We start from the raw sequence: 21,443 nt of genomic DNA, 5'->3' as shown, positions 1-21,443 counted from the left end.
ACACCATTCCTGGAAGGTATTTGTCTAACCTGTTCTTAAAAACCTCCTATAATGAAGATTCCACAACGTCCCTAGGCAACTTGTTCACCCTACAACCAGTTAGGAAGATTTTCCTAATGTCCAACCTAAACCTCCCTTAAGCCCATTGCTTTTTGTCCTATCCTCAGAGGTTAATGAGAACAATTTTCTCTCCTTCTTCTTGTAACACCTTTTATATACTTGAAAACTGCTATGCCCCCCTTCAGTCTTCTCATCTCCACACTAAATAAATCTGATTTTTTTTCAATCTTTCCTCATAGATCAGGTTTTCTAGACCTTTAATCATTTTTTTTTGTGCTCTCCTCTGCACTTTCTCCAATTTGTCCACATCTTTCCTGGAATATTGCACCCAGAACTGGGCACAATACTCCAGTTGAGGCCTTATCAGCGTGGAGTACAGTGGAAGAATTATTTCTCATTTCTTGCTTACAACACTCCTGCTAATACACCCAGAATGAGGTTTGCTTTTTTTGCAACATTTTTTTGCACATTTAGCTTGTGATGCATTTATAACTCCCACATCCCTTTTCACAATACTCCTTCATAGGCAGTCATTTCCCTTTTTGTGGGCAATAGATTATTCCTTTCTAAATAGAGTACTTTGCATTTGTCCTTATTGAATTTCATCCCATTTACTTCAGACCATTTCTCCAGTTTGGCCAGGTCATTTTAAATTTTAATCCTATCCTCCAAAACACTTGCAAACCTTCCCAGCTTGGTGTCATTCACAAACTTTATAAGTATACTCTGTATTCCATTATCTAAATCATTTATGAAGTTATTGATCAGAACTGTACCCAGAACCAATCTCTGCAGGATCACACTCAATATGCCCTTCCAGCTTGCCTGTGAACCACTGATAGCTACTCTTAATGGTTTTCCAATCAGTTATGCACTCATCTTATAACAGCGACATCTAGGTTCCATTTCCCTAGTTTTTAATGAGAAGGTCATGCAAGACAATATCAAAAGCCTTGGTAAAGTCAAGATATACTACAACTACTGCTTCTCCCCATCCACAATGCATGTTACCCTGTCAAAGAAAGTTATTAGGTTGGTCTGACATGATTTATTCTAGACAAATCCATGCTGAATGTTATTTATCACCTTTTATCTTCTAGGTGTTTGCAAATTGATTGCTTCATTATTTACTCCATTATCTTTCCAGGTACTGAACTTAAGCTGACTGGTTTGTAATTCTCTGGGTTGTTCTTATTCCTCTTTTTTATATATTGGCACTATATTTGCCCTCTTCCAGTACTCTGGAATCTCTCCAAAGAAATTCATGGAAGACAGAAGATAATCACTAATGGTTCAGAAATTTCCTCCATTAGTTCCCTGAAAATTCTAGGATGTATTTCATAAGACCCTGGAGACTTGAAGACATCTAAATTGCCGAAGACATTTTAAAATTGTTCTTTCCTTATTTCAGCCTCATATCTTACCTCATTTTCACCGGCATTCACTATGTTAGATGTCCAATCACTATTAACCTTTTTGGTGAAAACTGAAACAAGAGAGTCATTTAGCAGTTCTGCCATTTCCACATTTTAAGTTATTGTCTTTCCCCCATCACTGAGTAATGGACTACCCTGTCCTTGGGCTTCCTCTTACTTCTAATGTATTTGTAGAATGTTTTCTTGCTATCCTTTATGACTCAAGCTAGTTTAATCTCATTTTGTGTCTTGGCCTTTCTAATTTTGTCCCTATATCCCTAGATTCCAAGTCCTAGAATCCAAAGTGCAAGGTGGGTTAGTTCCCTTCTCTCTCCCTTCCCCTATGACAGTGCATAATGTCTACAATATTTAACATCTATGTGTACCTGCTCACATTTTCTGTTTGTTCTACTGAATGCTTTGAATGGTTCTAAATATACTAGAAGGTGAAGGCCATGAAGGACAGGACAAATGGTCGATCTATATAGAGATGGGTTGTATAGTTAGGATAGCCTCCATCTCAGTAGAAGGGGCTCCCATCTTTTAGGGAACATGTTGGTAAGACTAGTCAGGAGAGTATTTAACAACGAAAGAAGGAGAATAAAATGAGCACTCATTTAACACAAAAATTAAGTTGCTGAGAAAAATTAATACAGGCACCATTGGACTTGAAGAGAAGAAATCTATGAATTGCCTATATTCCAATGCTTGGAGCCTGTGTAATAAAAGAAAGACATTGGACGTACTCACTTCTGTGCATAAATTGGACCTCGTTGGTATTATTGAAACCGGGTAGGGTGCTTTCCAGGATTGGAATGTTCAAATCACTAGTTAACCTTTTAGGTGAGTATAAAGCAGGCAAAAGTGGAGGGAAAGTGGCACTCTATGTCAAAAATGGCATTACCTGTTTTTGATTCACTGACAACCTGAGAACAAATGATCGCAAATATTCATGTATCAATATCCTAACAGATAAAGCAAAAAATGGGGTACTAGTTGGTGTCTGCTACAGACTGCCAAATCACACTAGTGAACAGGATGACTGGCTTCTTAAGTGCCTCTCGAGTACATGTAAGAGAAAAGCATCAGCATCACGGAATATTTCAATCTGAGTCACGTGCTGGACACATCTCAGTACTAAAAGTTCCTTGGAATGTCTAAAAGCTATGAAAATTCACAATTCAAAAAATATTCCACTGAATATGTGGAATTGTATATTAGACCACAACATGATAGTTATAATTTCCATTCCAACAGTAACTCAGGAGGATGTTAAACAGCAGCTACTAAAGTCAGACATTTTTGAATCAGCAGATCTGGATAATCCAAGAGTTTTAAAAGAGCTGGTGAAACAGCTCTCGGGACCATTACTGTTTATTTTCAAAAAGTCTTGAACTTTAGGGAAGTTCCAGAGGACCAGAAGTAAAGTAATGTTGTGCCAATATTTTAAAAGGGTAGACAGGACAATCCAGCTAATTATCAGCCTGACATCAATCTCAGGTGAAAATAATGGAATGTTTGAGATTGTACTTCATTAATAAAAAGTTGAAGAGTAATGTAATTAATGTCAATCAACATGGATTTATAGAAAAAAACTTGTCAAATTAACTTGATATCATTTTTGAGTAAGTCAAAAAACTTAAGCTATTTAGTTTTACAAAAAGAAGAAAAGCTTAAGGAATGACTTTATGAGTCTACAAGTACCTACACAGGGAACAGAAATTTGATAATAGAGGACTCTTCATTCTAGCACACAAAGGTATAACAAGATCCAGTGGCTAGAAGGTGAAGCTAGACAAATTCAAACTAAACGCAAGGCATAACATTTTACATTAGCATAATTTCCCATTGGAACAACTTAACCAGGGTTGTGGTTGATTTTCCATCACTGGACATTTTAAAGTAGAGATTTGGATGTTTTTCTAAAATATATGCTATAGTTCAGCCACCACTATTAGACTTCAAGCAAGAATAAATTCAGGAACATCTTGTGCTATTCAGTAGGTAAAAGTAATCCCTTATGGCCTTAAAATCCATGTATCTATTAAATGCCCTGCTATGAACTCATGCTATCAATACAGATGCTCTCCTTAAGCCACTGCCACATTGCCAATATGCCTCAGCTCAATCAGCTCAGGGTGAGAGCTAAGGGAAATATGTACAGCAAACCACTCCCTTAGACAAAGTTCGCCTTTTTAAATACATGAAATTGGAGGGATTTTGTCAAACTGGAGGAATGATAGGAATAATTGGGAGAAAAATATTTATCATCTGGAGTGAAAACTCCTCTCATTCAAATTCACACTTTAAGTGAGGTGGTAGCAATACTGCCCCTAAAAAACACATTATCTGATAGGCTAGGCAGAGGGCTGGGAATCAGGCACTTTTTACTGGCTGTCCTGAACAGTACTTTGCATTTATATGGTATTCTCTAAACATCTGAGGAACCTTTACTGAAAATACCGAGCCTTCTTCTGATTAGAACAAGGTTAGCTAATTTGAGCTCCTCAACTTGTCTTTTCTACTGTGATGTGACATATGGTGAGGGAGAAGCCTCTGAAGAACCCAGAATCTAAGCCATTGGGGCCTTTACAAGTTAAAAACAAAACCTGAAAAAGGACACAATCAAACTGGAAGCTAATAAAGACCATGGAGTACTTCTCCATGGTGAAAAGTTCCAGAGGGGTAGCCGTGTTAGTCTGTAAACAGCAAAAACAACGAGAGTCCTGTAACAAATTTAATTTCTTCAGATGACTAAGTGGGTTACAGCCCACCAAAGCTCATGCCTGAAGAAATTAAATTTGTTAGTGTTTAAAGTGCTACAGGACTCTTCTTGTTTTTTCTCCATGGTGAGTGGCACTAAGCAATCCAACAGATGAATTCATGAGGTTTAAAGGGTAGCCTTGTGTAGAATGTACTGCAGTAATACATTTTGGAGTGGACAAAGGCAATTACTACAGGGAGACCTGTGTCTGAAAGGAAGGGTCACAATCTCTTGGTCAGATTTGGAGCAAGAAAAGTGTTTGTGGCCAGTGATGCCACCTGTGCCTCAAAAAGGTACAATCAGACTTTCAGATTTATCCCTCAGGTTCACAAAGCCACGTTCATGTTTTTCAATCAATAGAGCAGATATTTTTGCCACTTCTGAATGGTACTCCCAATCAACCAGTACTATCTGGATGTTAGCTGTGTTAAGTCTCAGCCAGTGTGTCCTCATCCAAGAATCAATCTGCAAGGTGCTGAGCACTCTGGACCACAACGGCAAATCACTTACCCGTGCTTTAACACGTGTTGGCCCCACTGACTTGAACTGGACTGTGCACATGCTTGAAGCTAAGCCTATGACAGAGATTTGCTGGACCAACCCAGACTGCTGAACATCTGGCAGGATTGAGTTCCTAGGACACAAATTAGTAGTCCATTACCCCTCCCCATTTTAAATTACAGCCATTAAATATTTCAGAATGTAATTCTACTTTTGGGCATCTTCCACAGGAGGAGATCCAAAAGTGGGATAAATTATAATATTCACATATTTCATTTCTAAATTGCTTTCCTCTCGATAACAACATGTGTAACAGCAAGTTGTTCCATTTTCTTGCACAAAGAAAGGATGTTGCCTATGACATGTTACCTAATGCACAGTAAGACACTAAGTTAACATTTCATTTATGGGGCTCAGATAGGAAGATCTAAACATAAAAGAAAATATGATTGCTATATTTTTTCTAAATTTCTAACACTGCAAATTCCACACAATTTACACATTTAATCACAGCAAAAGAACATGTCTGTCTTTACGATAGCTGAGAATCAGAAATAGATGGCATTTTCATTTATGCTTTGACATTTGTGCTAGTGTTAAAGTAAATTATTTGGCCTGGCTTTTCTGTCTTAAATTTATTCAAAAAGCCACGATTCAAAATAGGTATCCCCCTATACAAATTAAAAAAACATTATGACACAACAATAGAAATAACATGGGTAAACTGCAGAGGTCAGCACAGAGAATCAGGAACCTCCAATAAATTCCATAATAGTAGTAATGTAATAGTTCAATCAGATGTTTACAAACTCCAGAAAAGTTAATCTCCATGCACCAAAAAATAAGCTGAATGATCACTATACATTTGCATGATCAAGATTTTGCTATAAACATCTTCAGTGATGTTTTAATCCTTGAATAAATATTGCAGTATATATCCACAGGGAGCAATCCAGATATGGGCATTTAAATCAATGCATAATTTAAATTTCATTTTAAAATTTCATTTTAAAACTCAAAAAACAAAACATGTAATTAATATGGAGTACTTTAAGGCTCACAAATACACAAATACGAATCATTCTGACCTATGATCAAACAGAATTAGAACCTGAGCCTTTTGAGTAAAAGGGTAGTACAATGAAGCCATTGCAACACCTATTCCTTCTTCATCATTGTTTAAATTATCCAAAGTAGAAATAAACTTCATATTTGCAAAGTGCTTAATAGCCAGAATGTATAATATATTTGGTCAACCTTTCCAGCATTACAAACTAGAAGTTATTTTAAAGTTTCTCTGACAGGGAGATGGTCTAGTTGACCTAATAGATCTATTCAACCTCTAACGTCCACTATTCTGCCAGTTATGACCTTCAAAATGGCAAATTTATGTCTGCTTATCTATCTGCAGTTGAGGTTTCCCACAAAGATGAGCATACTCTACAAAATTTATGTATTTACAGAATTAGAGAATTCACAAAACTAGTTAAGTATGTTTTCCCTGTCATTTAAACCCATGGTTTTTTTTCCCCAATGAAGATTGCGTTAAGAGAAAAAAAAGCTAATGGAAAGAGACACCTCTGATACACATTAAAGATTAAAGAACACAGCCCAGAAACAGTACAATCGGGTGCTGTATGGAGGGAAACCTAGATTTTCAAATATTGTTGTCAAAAGGTAGGCTGCTAAATCCATACTTAGGTACCTAAATAAAGGATCTGATTTCCAAAAGTACTAATGACTTAGCAATTCCCATAAACTTAAAAATAGATGAAGATTCAAGAGAAGAGAACCATTTTATCTCAACAAATGTGGGAGGGAGATGACGTAGACAGGGACTTTCAACATCTAGTAGGTAACTGGAACATGTTGAGCGGAACTATGATTTTATATAACTATGACTTTATTATAAGAAAATCTTAAAACACCTTAATATATTTGGAAAGGGAGAGAAAAGGATTTTTTAATGGTTTTTAAAACTCAATATAAAAACACAATGTATCTGTCTCACTATTTTACCCATTGAAGTTGCTGATATAACAAAGAAAATATTTTCTGACGTGTCTCAACTGGTAAGTATTGTCATGAATATGTTAAAGGGGGATAGGTTTTTACAAAAAATCCAACTCAGAGGAATTTTAAGACTGAGTAATAAAAACATTAATCTTTTCTATCTTCCCTGGTTCATTGATAAATCACTCTACTGAATATGTGGCATTATACTACTTTTTATATACACCTATTGTCAGACTTATGTGGGACATAGAAATCCAAGGACTGTAAATATAGTGCAGCTGAAAAGTATACTTTTCCTATTTCCCAAAGGCATGGCCTTTTAAAAATCATGTTGGGAAGATTTAAATGTTTCTGTTTAGTAGTTCAGTCACTTTTGCTCCAAAAGAGCAGATGTCTGCCTTCTGGCTATTCTTTTTTTTATGTAGTTATTTGAAAACAATTAAAGAAAAAAGTTATAGTTGATTATATAGCACATATAGTTTAACAGGCCAGATTCTGCACTCCTAGCTCAGGCAGAATTCCCACAGACATCAAGTTTGAAGAAACTTTGAGAAAGGCATGAGGGATAAGGTCATCAGTATATAATTCATGCCACTACTTCTGCTTACCATTGATGGTTGATAACGTCACAATCCTCCCTGGTTCCCAGGCCTATAACCTCAGGTTATCTTTGCTCTTTTCTACACAAGAGGTACTAGAGTTTGATCAATGCCTTGATGACTTCTAGCAGGTTCAAGCCTGAGGCTTTGTAGACTGCTGTGAAGCAGCTGGTGATCCACCTGATGACAGTGTCCTTAGCCCCCTTAATCCTTAATAGTGCAGGTGATAGGCTATGAAACAGGTTTGAGACTTCAGGTACTACATTATTCTCTCTAGATACTACTTCAGTGCCCTTTATGGATATTTAGAGAATGCCAATGTTGGTATACTGCCTGCATGCCAAAAGGAGAACATGATTGCTTGCAACTTGTGCCATACAAAGGATGACTTTCAGTAAAAGATTTGTAGTAGTTTTAGGAAGACTCTATCCACACATACAATTCAGCATTGTTTTTAAATGGACAAGGTGTTTGGTTCCCCCAGGATTCTTGCTTGACTGATGGCTATTAGGAATGTTCTCTTAAATCTCAGGAAAAAAGGAAATCTAACCCATTAGTTTTTACTCTAAACCCCAATGTTTAAATCTTAAACGAAGTCTGGAGAATGCCATGTCTGTAGATAATGTTTTTGAGGTATGGAGCTGTTCTTTTTCCTGATAGGCCTGACTTGTGCCCTTTATTTCCCTCTCAGCAGCCCGACTGCTACGTTCAGTTTTGATGGATCTAAGTGTATGTTTGGGCCTTGTTTGAGAATGTTGATCCTGGTAAGTTCATGTATCTTCCTCTTTTCTATTTCTGTAAAGATGAATCTTCTTGTCCGGTATGCTACTATCAAAACCACAGATGCCTTTTGCGATTTGATCTTTCGTACCCCCTTAGAGAGAAGTGGGAGCAGTGAGAATGGAGAGAAGAGTTAGGACCAGCAGTGGTTTTGTGGTATTTTATCTTAGAATGGCACATCTGTATCTTGGGGTTGTATCAAGAAGTGAACAGGCCACTCATGTGTGCGTCCTAGATCTTCAGCTATCTTGATGCATCCTTCAACTGCTGCTTAACCATGCTGCTCTTCCACTGAGCGATTCCCTTACATGGACTGATTTTAGTGAGGGTAGGCTTTTACATGACTATTTGAATAGGAACTAAGACTCCTTTCATGAAAGATCTGCTTCTGGTCCACTCTGCCACTTGCCTGCTCACCTAAGGGTCAGCTGTGATGTTGTGATGGCAGACAATATGTGCCTTTCCATCAATGTTCTGTAGGGAGCTAGGCTTAGAAGGGCCAGTCTCATTGTCCTGAACTCAAGCCAGCTGTTATTGTTCAGGGTTACATGCATCTCTTTCAGATATTTCTAATGCAACCATCAGTAGGTACCAGTTTTGTGCTTCTATTGGAATAATGCCCAGTTGTGAGCCTTGCATATGTGTTGACTCTTTTTCCAAATGGTACTGGGAGATGTGCCCATGTTATCATAGGGAAGAGGGGAAGGGATTGGTTGCTCAATTGATGAGTCCCAATTTTCTCTCATCAATCTCTGCAAAGATGCCATCTGCCTCCTGATTGAATCTCCTGGAATGACCATCTCCAGATAATGGAGATTCATGGATATCATTGAAGTTTAGACAGGATAGATTAGATCAGACTCCTGATACAGATATTTACAAATTTAGTGGTGTCTATCAGCACTCCTTGGTGTATTAAACTAGGTTCGATGGGGGACGGAGACCTAAGCCTGAAGGTAAGTGGAGAAGTGGGACACCACAAGGAAGCAGAAGGAGGAGGATGCAGCAGGGGAGGCCTCCTGATTCATACTGAGAAAGTAGGGCAATTGGCTAGTTATCTCAAGTGTCTATACACAAATGCAAGAAGCCTGGGAAACAAGCAGGAGGAATTGGAAGTCCTGGCACAGTCAAGAAACTATGACATGATTGGAATAACAGAGACTTGGTGGAGTAACTCGCATGACTAGAGCACTGTCATGGAGGGTATAAACTGTTCAGGAAGGACAGGCGGGGCGAAAGGGTGGAGGAGTTGCACTGTATGTAAGAGACCACTTTGATTGCTCTGAGCTTCAGTATGAAACTGGAGATAAGCCAGTTGAGAATCTCTGGGTTAAACTTAGAAGCAAGAACAATAAGGGTGATGTCATGGTGGGTGTCTGTTACAGACCAGGAGGACGAGGTAGATGAGGCTTTCTTCAGTCAACTAGGGAAAGTTTCCAGTTCACAGGACCTGATTCTCATGGGGGACTTCAATCACCCTGACATCTGCTGGAAGAGCAATACAGCAGAGCACAAAAAATCCAGGAAGTTTTTGGAGAGTGTTGCAAACAACTTCCTGGTGCAAGTGCTGGAGAAACCAACTAGGGGATGTGCTTCTCTTGACATGCTGCTCACAAACAGGGAAGATTTGGTAGGGGAAGTAGAAGTGGGTGGCAACCTAGGCAGCAGTGACCATGAGATGGTCGAGTTCAGAATCCTAACAAAAGGAAGAAAGGAGAACAGCAGGATGCGGACCATGGACTTCAGAAAAGCAGACTTTGACTCCCTCAGGGAGCTGATGAGCAGGATCCCCTGGGAAGCTAACATGAGGGGGAAAGGAATCCAAGAGAGCTGGCTGTATTTTAAAGAAACCTTATTGAAGGCACAGGAACAAACCATCCCGATGTGCAGAAAGAATAGCAAATATGGTAGTCATCCAGCTTGGCTTAACAAAGATGGCTTTGGTGAACTTATACACAAAAAAGAAGCTTACAAGAAGTGGAAGCTTGGTCAGATGACTAGGGAGGAGTATAAAAATGCTGCTCAAACATGCAGGAATGAAATCAGGAAGGCCAAAGCACAATTGGAGTTGCAGCTAGCAAGGGACGTGAAGGGGAACAAGAAGGGTTTCTACAGGTATGTTACCAACAAGAGGAAGATTAGGGAAAGTGTGGGCCCCTTACACAATGGGGGAGGCAACCTAGTGACGGAGGATGTGGAGAAAGCTGAGGTACTCAATGCCTTTTTTGCCTCTGTCTTCACAGACAAGGTCAGCTCCCAGACTACTGCACTGGACGGCACAGAATGGGAAGGAGGTGAAAATCCCGCAGTGCTGAAGGAACAGGTCCAAGACTATTTAGAAAGACTGGACACACACAAGTCTATGGGGCCAAATGCAATGCACCCGAGGGTGCTGAGAAAGTTGGCTGATGTGATTTCAGAGCCATTGGCTATTATCTTTGAAAGCTGTGGCAATTGGGGGAGGAAAAAAGCAAATATAGTGCCCACCTTCAGGAAAGGGAGGAAAGAGGATCCAGGGAACTACAGACCGGTTAGCCTCACCTCAATTCCTGGAAAAATCATGGAGCAGGTCCTCAAGGAATCTATTTTAAGGCACTTGGAAGAGAGGAAGGTGATCAGGAACAGTCAACATGGATTCACCAAGGGAAAGTCATGCCTGACCAACCTGATTGCTTTCTATGAAGAAGTGACTGGCTCTGTGGATGTGGGGAAAGCGGTGGATGTGATATACCTTGACTTTAGCAAAGCTTTTGATACGGTCTCTCACAGTATTCTTATCAGCAAGCTAAAGAAGTATGGTTGGATGAATGGACTATAAAATGGATAGAGAACTGGCTAGAGCATAGGGCTCAATGAGTAGTGATCAATGGCTCCATGTCTAGCTGGCAGCCGGTCACAAGCGGAGTGCCCCAGGGGTCGGCCCTGGGGCTGGTTTTGTTCAACATCTTCATTAGTGATCTGGAAGATGGGGTAGACTGCACCCTAAGCAAGTTTGCAGATGACACTAAGCTAAGGGGAGTGGTAGATACCCTGGAAGGTAGGGATAGGATACAGAAGGACCTAAACAAACTGGAGGATTGGGCCAAAAGAAATCTGATGAGGTTCAACAAGGACAAGCGCAGAGTCCTGCACTCAGGACGGAAGAATCCCATACACAGCTACAGACTGGGGACCGATGAGCTAGGCAGCAATTCTGCAGAAAAGGACCTGGGGGGTAACAGTGGATAAGAAGCTGGATATGAGTCAGCAGTGTGCCCTGGTTGCCAAGAAGGCTAATAGAATTGAGCTGCATCAGTAGGAGCATTGCCAGCAGATCGCGGGAAGTGATTATTCCCCTCTATTCGGCATTGGTGAGGCTGCATTTGGAGTATTGTGTCCAGTTGTGGGCCCCCCCACTACAAAGGATGTGGACAAGTTGGAGAGAGTGAAGCGGAGGGCAACAAAAATGATTAGGGGGCTGGAGCACAAGACTTATGAGGAGAGGCTGAAGGAACAAGGCTTGTTTAGTCTGCAGAAGAGAAGAATGAGGGGGGATTTGATAGCAGCCTTTAAGTACCTGAAAGGGAGTTCCAGTGAGGATGTAGCTAGGCTGTTGTCAGTGGTGGCAGATGACAGAACAAGGAGCAACCGTCTCAATTTGCAGTGGGGGAGGTGTAGGTTGGACATTAGGAAAAAGTTTTTTCACTAGGAAGGTGGTGAAGCACTGGAATGGGTTACTTAGGGAGGTGGTGGAATCTCCATATTTAGAGGTTTTTAAGCTGTGGCTTGACAAAACCCTTGCTGGGATTATTTAGCTGAGGTTAGTTCTGCTTTGAGCAGGGGGTTGGACTGGATGACCTCCTGAGGTCCCTTCCAACTCTATGATTCTATTAGGGGCTAATGGGGAATGCATCTGCACTTTTTCTGTTTTATTATGGGGCTGTGGGTCTTTAGATTATTGACTGTGGATGACAGTGTTAAATCTTATTGCCTTCTGGATGTTCCCTGGTATGCTTATTTGCTTTAAGAGCACATGATCCCAAGATGTACAGCTAACATCATGAATAGTGCTGGGTGGGAAATAGTTTTCCTGTCTCATAAACATTTTCAAGATTTTGACTTTTTTTCCTCAATTGTACCAAAAAGTTGAAATCTCTAAATAAATAAATACAATTGAATTAAAAAAATCAGTCTGGCTCAATTGAAACATTATGACCATTTTATTTTTCAACACTTTTACTTTAATTTCTTACATTTCCAAATTAACAATAATTTTGAACCATAAAACCAGAATTTTCCATTAGAAAATGTCAAACAAATATTTTAACAATTTCATAATTTTTTTAGGTCAAAACTGACCTTTACCTATAGAATCTTTTGATGAACCAGCATTTCTCAGTTGGGGGGAGGGGGAAAACATTTTATTGAAAAACTCCCAACCAGCTCTTGCACAAATGTCTTCATGCAGAGAAGTATATCTTTATTTTGGACTCCCACTATGGCAAAATCTCCAGTATTTTCTATGACCACGGTTACTGGTATGTTTCAAAATGCTTGAAAATATTGACCAATATAGAAGTGACCAGAAACTATAGAGTTTCCATCCTGAGTCTTAGGGTATGTTCACACTGCAATTAAACACTGCGGTTGGCCCAAACCAGCTGACTCAGGCTCATGGGGCTTAGTCTATGCAACTGTTTAGCTGAAATGGAGATGTTCATGCGCCGGCTGGAGCCCAGACTCTGGGACCCATGCAGGGCTCCAGAGCTCAGGCTCCAGCACTAGTGTCTATATTGCAATTAAACAGCCCCTTAGCCTGAGCCCCATAAGCCCAAGTCAGCCGGCATGGATCAGCAGCAGTGTTTAATTGCAGACCAGACACACTATGAAAAAAAATTAAAATATATCCAAAGGAACACTTCATTTTACAGTAGTGGAGCCACTGCTCAAAGTGGAAAGTTCAGTTTGATGGTTTGAAACGTACTGTGTGCACATATGGACCTTTTGACAGGAATTCAAGGAAACAGACTCTGCTCACAATTTTTAATACCCACTTGACCAAAATAGCAAGGTCTCATTCAAACTGGAAGATGGGATATTCTGCCAATAGTCACAAAGTTCTGTCTCTTTCTACAGCAATCACTAGTGGAGGTTGGGTGGTAAAATCTGTTCTTTGTCTTCCTCTCCTTCAGTTTCTTGTCTATGGCTTAACTCTTGTAAGCTCAGGGGGAAAGTTTCAAAGGCACAAATGGGAAACTGGCACACAGCTCCCATTGGAAAAAAGAAATCAATGTAATTTGGAAGCCTAATTCCCATTAGTTCCTTTGAACCTCTCTCCCCAAACCATTTCTGGTGTGTTTAGCTTGCTGAAACACAAGAGAAGAGTTCAGTAGTTTTTAAAGGGAATTGTCTTCTTCAGTGCTTAGCCAAATGGTCATCAAGCAGTGATTGTTCGACATTTGGTCTATTCCTTGTCGGCCGCCAGGGCTTAACGGGCCAAGATTCCAATGTTGGAACAGAATTGATTCACCCATGTAATAGGGGGTCTGTCTCTGGGCTGCCTCCACCCCGGTTGGATGATACAAACCACCCAAAGAATGGCATTCACTGGAACATCTTGTGGCATTCTCGCGACATGTCCAAAAAGCGTAAAACACTGTCTATGGACAATAACCCCAGTAATCTGTAGACTGGAGTGACCATAAACATCTATATTACAAATGAAGTCATTCCACTTTATGCTCAATATATGACGTTGGCATTTTGTGTGGAAAGCCTCCAGCTTTGCCCAACCTGAGCAGCATAATGTCCACATTTCACAACTATACAACAATACAGAGAGTATATAGCTCGAAAAGATCCTGAACTTGGTTGTCATACCGAGATGGTGATGGCTCCATATTCGTTGTAAATGACCCATTGCAGACACTGCAATGCCAATTCGGTGGAAAGCCTCCTTATGAAAGTTGGAAGAACTCATGAATGGAACTGGAATGCTGCATTATGAAGTCCATTGCCTGACAAAAAAGTGCTGGGGCCAAGACACAGCCCTGCCTGACACCAGACATTGATTTAAAAGGTGCCGACATCTGATTCCCCAGACATACCTTGGCAGTAGTTCCATTATGCAGCTCACTAATCAAGTTCAGCAGAGTGGTTGGAACACCCACACCCTTTAAGGCCTTCCATAGTGTGACTGGGCCAACTGAATCAAATGCAGCCTTATGATCATCATATGCTATGTGCAGGGGCTTCTTGAAGTCACAGTGTATCTCCAACAACAAGCAGAGGGCCAAAATGGCATCTAATGTGGACCTGTTCCTCGTAAAAGCCTGACTGTCGGGGGAAACACTTGCAATGTAGCAGGGGCTCCAAACATGCCAGCAGAACATGTGCGAACACATTCTCTGGTACGGACAACAAGGTGATCAGCCTGTAGCTCTGACATTTGCTGTGCGATCCCTTGCCCTTATAAAGCCTCCTTTGAGGCAGATGGCAAGGTTCCAGTTCTCCACACCAGGCAAAAAAATGGCCAGAAGTGATTCCACTACAGAGTCAACAGCACATTTTAGCAGTTTTGGGGGACGCCATCAGCACCGGCTGAGGTCCGTTTTTCAGTTTGCAGATGGCACACTTCACTTCATCCAGTGTTGGTGCATCAGTACAAACATCTGGGTCCAAAACTACAGGGGCTGCCAAATTGCCCAGCTCTGTACAAGCGGCAGCTGGAGGGTGGTTTGGGGTGCTGGGATAATTCATTTTAAAGAGAATGCAAATGCATAAATGTTTTCCTAATGCTAAAAATAATTATAATAAAAATTTGCACACTACATAAAAGATGTGGTGGGCTTCTCTCACTTCCCAGCAAGGAGGTGAGGATACTATTGTAGTGAGCTGTCCTATTAACAACACTTCATTATCTTTACACTGTCCAAATAGATTAAGTACATTATGTGATGCATTATTCTTGGGGGTTTATTGTGTTTGTTCACTTACTTTCTAATTTGCACAATTCAGCACTTCATAACAGGGTCTCTCTGTCATTAGTGAAAATTAGTAAACTTCTACTACATAATTAAAATGTGGATTAAATTTGTACTTAATATTACATGTTTGCCTTTGCATGAAGACAAAAGATTTTTGCATGGTAAAATGTGATTAGAATTCTCATTTGGAATCTGGAAATAATTCTAGATTAGCTCACGTTCATCTTTTTCTGGGTCACATTGGTGACTTCACTATTCCCATCACCAGTATTTCTAATGCACAAGATTGGGAATTATGCTCTCTGTGAATTACTGCTGTTGGTACCATCTAAATAGTTTTCTTTCCAAATATTACTCAAATTAAAGTCATTTTTATAAAATACTTTCATTAGATGAATCGAATTTTACCCCTATTCCAGTATTGCTATCCATCTTCTCATTTTCTCTAGCTTTTACATCTGTTACATACTGCATTCCTCATAAATCACTATTTGCAGGTAAACCCTAAATGGGGCAGTTTTAAACATGTCTAATTAGAATTTTTTTAAAAACCTTGTTTTTCCTCAATTCAAATCATTGTTCCAGACTAGCCTGCAATACTAGTGTGCAGTAATGACACTGCTAGTTCAGTTCCTGCCTCAGAGCTTACAACGGTCCCCCCTCCCCCAGCACATAGCACAAGTCCATGACTGGGACTTCCAGTTGCTACTGCAATGCTTTTATTATGATTTATTATTTGTAAAGTGTAAGGCCCAATGTATTTGTTCTGTTTCATCACTAAAGTCATTTGAACTACTATAAATTATTTTATTATTTAACTCTCACTTAATATTATAAAACTAAAATAAAATTCATATAAGGTTCTAGAATTTTCAGTGTTCCTCCTATTGCATAGTATTGAGTTTCTATCTGAAGCAAAAGATATGGAAACAATTTAGCAGGCATCAATCAATTATATGTGACAAATGCCCTCAGGTACACCACCTTTTTGCATAGTCAGTTCATAATAGCTCATGCTAATATCTACTAAATACTTTATTAATTTACCATGAATATAAAGTATGACATTATCATCATACTCTTGGAGAAATAAGAGATTGAAATACTGACACAGTGTGTCCAAAGGGTGAAGAAAGAGGAGGAGGAGGAGAAAGAAATGTTGAGCAGGGGAGATAGAGAAAAAAGAAACAGGAAGAGCTCAGTACATTAGCCAGTCTAGGAACTTAGGCCCCTCAGCCTACTTGCAGAGTACTGAGGCACGATGGACTCAAATTCTGCAGCAAGGGATCCTCAATGCCACTGAAATGTTAATTAGATTAATTTATTGATTCTCTCTCCCTCCCTCTCCCTCTCCCCCTTCCCCCCAAAAAAATTTGCCAAGTCTTCTCCAGAGGTGCAATAATATATTTTATAGAACCCCTAGGTACTCTCGAGTGATATTCCAAACCACATAATATTTCACATTATGTTTTATGAAAGTAAATGAATTATTTCAATAGCATTGCTCTGCATTCTAAAGAGTAAATGCATAGTGTATAGGTCTTCTTCGAACTCCTATATCTTCAGCAACTTTAGAACTACTACCTCTGTAATAATGCCCTACCTAATTTTTCTTGCTGACTTGAAAATTTCCATTCTTTTTCTGGAGACCAAAAGAGTTTCTTGTGAAGGATCTTTACACATGGCAGAAATAAGCAAAAGGTAGCTTTACTATCATCTCTTAAAAATATATCAGATTGAAATCAGCTTTTTCTTCCCTCTTACTAAGACCAACATTAACTGATAAAAATGTAATCCTTCCAAGCCTAATCATAAAGGAAGATAGCATCTGCCCAAAGTGTATAGTTATGAATTTCTTTCAATCCTGCTATTTTAAAAACCACGATAAATGGCCATTTTTGCTAATGTTACCCATATTCACACAGTGTGGCTCTCTGTCCCTCCTCTAGTGGTAGTCTCCATACATAGGCCTGGTCTACACTGGCGACTTAGATTGACTTAAAGTCACTTAAGTCGACTTAATTACACCCACATCTACACTGGCACCACTCTTAATTCGAATTAAGGTGCCGGTAAAATCGACTTAATAAGAACACCTCTGCAAGTGGCATATCACCTAATTCAAATTTGGTAAATTGATTTAATGTCAGTGTAGATGCAACGGAGCTTAAATCGAACTAATTGACCTCTGGAATGTATCCCATAATGCCCGTTTTGACTGCTCTGGAAAGTCGGGCTTGCTGCTCTGTGGTCATGCTAGCAGGAGAAGTCCCCTCCCCTCAAGCCCTGGGAAGATTTGAATTTTCATTTCCTGTGCTGCCAGCGTGGAGAGAGCTTTGTCATGGTTCTCTGCATGGCTACTGCAAAGCCCAAATGTGCTCCAGCATGGAGTTGACCAGAGGTCTTAGACCTCATCAGGCTGTGGGGCGAGGAGTCCATTCTGGCTCAGCTCAGAGCCAGAAAAAGAAATCTGGACATTTATGGAAAGATATCCCAAGGCATGCTGAAGAAGGGACACCAGAGGGATGCTCAGCAGTGCCGTGTGAATATCAAGGAGCTGCGCCAGTTGTATCAGAAAGCCAGGGAAGCTAACAGTCGCTCTGGCTCCTCACCCAAAAAATGCAGATTCTATGATGAGGCGCATGCAATTCTCGGTGGGGATCCCACCATGGTGCCTCTATGCAGCATTGATACCTCCGGTAGCTCACAGTCCATGATCAACCATGAGGACTCCGTGGATGAGGAGGAAGCTGAGGAGAGCAGGGTGCAGGAGAGCGGGGTGTCCGTTCTCCCAGAAAGTCAGGACTTATTCCTGACCCCCGAGCAGTCCACCAGCACACAGGACAGCACAAATGATCCTGGGGAAGGCACATCTGGTGAGTTTTCTTTCTTATTAGCATTTCTGTCCTTGTACATTGGGGGGAAGGGGAGAGGGGCATGAAAGAGATCTCAGGCATTTCGTTGCCTGTACTGGGTGGTTACCCAGGGATCATTTTTTTAATGTGATGAGAAATGCTACGTTTATCGTCAGTTGATATCTCATGGAAAATTTAATGTATGTAACCTGTTATCCCCTGAAAACCTTTTCAGGGGAGGGCTGCCTTGTTCTTCCCTCCACGGTAGGATTCTTCTCTGCAATCAAGGTAGCCAGCATCATGGCTTCCTGTGTTTTAAGCATAGCCTCCCCCCCCCCCCCCCCACCACGCCATCCGCAGTTCCTCTCAGTCAGGGTTTAAAGTACAAGCAGAGAGAGGAAATCATTTGCTACATTGTATCACAGGGCCATTATCAAAATTCATACATTTGTATCATTTTCTTCACTATGCTAACTGTGGCTACCTTGTTATTTTTCTTTCATTCTGTAGACACTTCAGCAGTGGATCGACCCTTAAAAAATGCTGCAGACACACTGTCTCAGACTAGAAAAAGGAAAAAAAAAAAGCCAAGATGACACATTTAGGGAGCTCATGAACACCTCAGCAGCCGCAGAGACAAAGCAAAGAGCGAGGTGGCTGAGCTTGTCACAGAATATGGACATGGACAAGGAAAGTAGCCGAGAAATGATGGAGCAAGATCGCAGTACCATGCAGGAAATGCTGTGAATTAAGTGGGACCAGTCAGACGTGCTCCGATGGCTTGTGGAGCTTCAGGAAGAGCAGAGGCATGACAGAGTCCTGCTGCAGCCCCTCCATAATGCTTCTCAACCGAGTGCTTTGCCCCCCTTCCCCGCCCCCAAGAGGTCTCAGAGGAGATTGTCCAGGATGCAGTACGTGCTCTCCTCCACCCCGGTGGAGGTGAGCAGAAAGCTGCGGCGGCCACGCTAACTGTTGGACAGCAAGCTACCACCGTACCCACTGAGACAGTGAATGAACCCTCTGCCCCCACTTCACCCATGACTTGAATGTTAAGAAATAAAGTTTTGCATCATTCCAAAACATTTCTTTATTAAATCATATCTTGTTTAGGAGGGATTTGTCAGGCACAGATATGGAAGGGGGGTGGGTGGAGGATCATCAAAGGCATATAACATACAGGAACAGAAATCACTCCTGCATCTCATTGCAGAACCTGGTTTTCAAAGCTTCCCTAAAGCAAAGCACTCCGCGGTTAGCACTCACCATAGTGCTGGCAGGTGGCTGCTCATAATTGGCGGCCAGTCTTTCTGCCTCCACAGCCCAACCCTGGGGAAACCTTTCCCCCTTCCCTTCACACACATTATGAAGAACACAGCAAGCAGATATCACAGAAGGGAGGTACTTCTCATTCATGTCAAGCCTAGTGAGGAGACTCCTCCATCTACCCTTTAAATGCCCAAAGGCACATTTTACAACCATTCTGCAACTGCTTAACCTCTTATTAAAACACTCCTTGTCAAGGTGACTGGTGTACAGCTTCATTAGCCAAGGGAGCAAGGGGTAAGCAGGATCCCCCAGGATCACTATGGGCATTTCCACACCCCGATGTGAATTTTTTGGTCAAGGAAGAAAGTGCCAGCCTGCATCTTATGGAACAGCCCCGAGTTACGAAATACACGAGCATCATGCACCTTCCCAGACCACCCCACATAGATGTCTGTGAAACGACGCCTGTGATCCACAAGCCCCTGCAGGACCATGGAAAAGTACCCCTTGCAGTTTATGTACTCGGCCACTAGGTGTGCAGGCGCTAAGACAGGGATGTACATCCCATCAATAGCCCCCTTGCAGTTTGGGAAGCCCATCGTGGCAAACCCCTCAACTATGTCCTGCACATTTCCCAAAGTCACTAGCCTTCATAGCAGAAGTCTATTTATGGCACTGCACACTTGATTCACGGCTATGCCCACTGTAGATTTACCAAGTCCAAATTGATTCCCAACCAAGTGGTAACAATCGGGGGTTGCCAGCTTCCACAGAACAATGGCCACTCTCTTCTCCACCATCATAGCTTGTCTCAAGCAAGTGTTCACGCGCTTCAGAGACAGGGCCAGCTCCGAGCACAGTTCAAGGATAGTTGCCTTTCGCATATGAAAGTTTTGCAGTCACTGATCATCATCCCACAGCTGCATAACGATGCGGTCCTACCAGTCTGTGTTTCTTTCCCTGCACCAGAACCTGCACTCCACGGACTGCAGATGACACGTTACAGCCTGTAGCAATCGGGAATTGTTCTGCTCAATGGCTTGTAGCAGGGTAGCTTTGGTGGCATCAGTGTAGTGTCTTCTTCTCCGTCTTGTTCTATTTCTAAAATAATCGATGATAATCCACGATATATTTGTCACGCTCACAATTATAGTGCAGAGTTGAGCTGGATCCATGTCTCTGCAGCAATGGCGATTGCGGGGAGTATAAAAAACCGCACGAAAATACTTTTCCTGTTTGTGGTGCGGGGGAAGGGTAGGGGAAGCAGCGTTGCATCCTGGGATGAAGACACTCGTCCCAACAGCCACCGTGGCTAGCTGCACTGTGGGATAGCTATGCATATTACACTGCTTTCTAATTCAAATTAAGGCTGGTCAGTGTGAATGCAAGAGACCAGCACAAACACCATAGTGTGTACACTCTGCTGTGATTTCTAAAAATCGCCTGCTGAAAGTTGAAGTAAACAAAGTCGACATCCCACAGCGGAGTAGACATAGCCTGAGATTTATGAGTTCTCTAGCTTAAGCAGTGGAGGGCTTATACTTTTTAGAAAGAGAGGTCCCAGATTAAATCCCTGAGGAAGACAACATCCACATGCATAACAATCCAAATATTTTCAACACAGTTCAAGTCTACACTCTTAGTTGTTCTTGGCCAAGCTCATGATATTAGTCCATGAGGCTGGAGCCCTACAGGTGTAATTCTAATAGCTAAGATCATGAAGGCCATTGCCAGTACCATGTGTTTAATTATTTAGGCATTTCACATTAGTGATGAAATGGCCAGCTTATGTTCAATTTTTATTCATTAACTTCTTGGCTACTGCCTAGCATACAGTACATTGGGTGCCATTAGAAAAAAAAATACCATATCACATTATTGACATCACCACAACATTGATTATATTTAAGATTCATGCAATAGCAAAATATATATACCCAGGGTTCAAGTGTAGACAAATTGCAATATTCTCTAGCCTGATACAAAAGCTCCAAAAGAGGTAGCTGCCATACAGTGCAAAATTCTGAAATACACATTGCCTACAGAGGTTGTGGAATCTCCATCATTGAAGATTTTTAAGGCAAACACCAGTCAGGTATGGTCTAGATAATGCCTGGTCCTGCCATAAGTGCAGGGGACTGGACTAGATGACCTCAGAAGGTCCCTTCTAGGTCATACAATTCTATGATTCTAAGTGTTCAGTTTTCAATGTAAAATGACTT

At 41.1% G+C, this 21,443-nt stretch overlaps 1 protein-coding gene and 1 long non-coding RNA gene across 14 annotated transcripts in view; one reads left to right on the top strand and one right to left on the bottom strand.

Moving 5' to 3' along the window:
• The window catches only part of DPYD (dihydropyrimidine dehydrogenase), a 490,220-nt gene that overhangs the window by 349,026 nt on the left and 119,751 nt on the right, over positions 1–21,443 (bottom strand). The window lies entirely within an intron of this gene.
• Positions 1–21,443, top strand: part of LOC137146845 (uncharacterized) — a 36,404-nt gene that overhangs the window by 7,663 nt on the left and 7,298 nt on the right. Inside the window, exons 2-3 of one of the 2 annotated variants that reach the window (XR_010918064.1) lie at positions 8,047–8,119; positions 18,466–18,997. This is a non-coding gene — a long non-coding RNA (uncharacterized lncRNA). Of the gene's footprint in view, positions 1–8,046; positions 8,120–18,465; positions 18,998–21,443 lie in introns of those variants that run through there. The other variant, XR_010918063.1, reaches the window with a different exon arrangement.

Source organism: Emydura macquarii, unplaced genomic scaffold (assembly GCF_026122565.2).
Source record: "Emydura macquarii macquarii isolate MOO-44397 ecotype Brisbane River unplaced genomic scaffold, CSIRO-AGI_Emac_v2 contig_480, whole genome shotgun sequence".
Taxonomy (NCBI): Eukaryota; Metazoa; Chordata; order Testudines; family Chelidae; genus Emydura; species Emydura macquarii.
This window is presented reverse-complemented; position numbering and strand designations above follow the sequence as displayed.